Here is an 872-nt window from a genome sequence, read left to right on the forward strand (position 1 = left end):
AAAAAAAAAGTCCCAACAATTAGGCTTCTAAATGTATCTTTTAAAGAAAATAATGATTGAAAACCATCGTTTTTCTGTTGGGGTACCTCACCAGAGTCCCTAGAGTTAATTTAGCTGAAGCTTTGTTTATATTACCTGTTCACACCATCTTCTCCCCTTTGAAACAAAAGAAATTAACTATTTACAGAAGAAAAGATTAGCAGCCTTACACCATTACCGACTTGCACGGCTCAACTTTATGTAATCAAGGCCCCAAACAGAATCCAGGGCTCGTACGCATAAAGGGGCCAGCTTTGCATGTACAAACCCTCAACAGCGTTTCCCCAGCAATTTGACGTGGACTCTGTGGGTCTCGCTGCCTGCGCTTAGCCAGGGACCGCGTTACTAAACGTGTCACAAAGACAATGACTGGGAAGAGGCACCTCACCGCCTTCCACGGCTGTGCAGAGGCTTTTCTCCGGCGCTCGCCCGCTCGTGGGCAGCGTCCCTAAAGGGCTCGCCCCCGGGCTGCCGGATGTCCCTACGACGGGAGCGGCTTGACAGCGGGGAGTCGCTTCGTTTAAACCCGTCCCCGAAATGTCATTTCGGTAGCAGCGTGACAGGCTGTGATCTTTACGCGGAGGCGGAGGCTCCCCCCTGCCTTGGCACGACTCCGCACGCCCCCGCGGACTCAGCCCTGTCGTGTCCCGGCCCCTGCCCCGGGCACCGCCGCGCCTCCTGCCGGGTCCCGCCCGCCCTGCGCGTCCATCCCCGCAGGCAGGCTGTTCCGCACGGGAAGGACCCTGGCTAGCGCACGCACACAGCCTACACGCCCTCCCTACACACAAGCGCGACTGCCGATCTCGCTGCCCTCCTCGTTGCCATTGTGCTGC

General features: G+C 56.7%; 1 protein-coding gene across 1 annotated transcript in view; it reads right to left on the bottom strand.

The window, feature by feature from the left end:
- Nucleotides 1–872, bottom strand: part of MYT1L (myelin transcription factor 1 like) — a 320,395-nt gene that overhangs the window by 314,197 nt on the left and 5,326 nt on the right. The window lies entirely within an intron of this gene.

This window comes from Corvus brachyrhynchos, unplaced genomic scaffold (assembly GCF_000691975.1).
Source record: "Corvus brachyrhynchos isolate BGI_N302 unplaced genomic scaffold, ASM69197v1 scaffold116, whole genome shotgun sequence".
NCBI classification, from domain to species: domain Eukaryota; kingdom Metazoa; phylum Chordata; class Aves; order Passeriformes; family Corvidae; genus Corvus; species Corvus brachyrhynchos.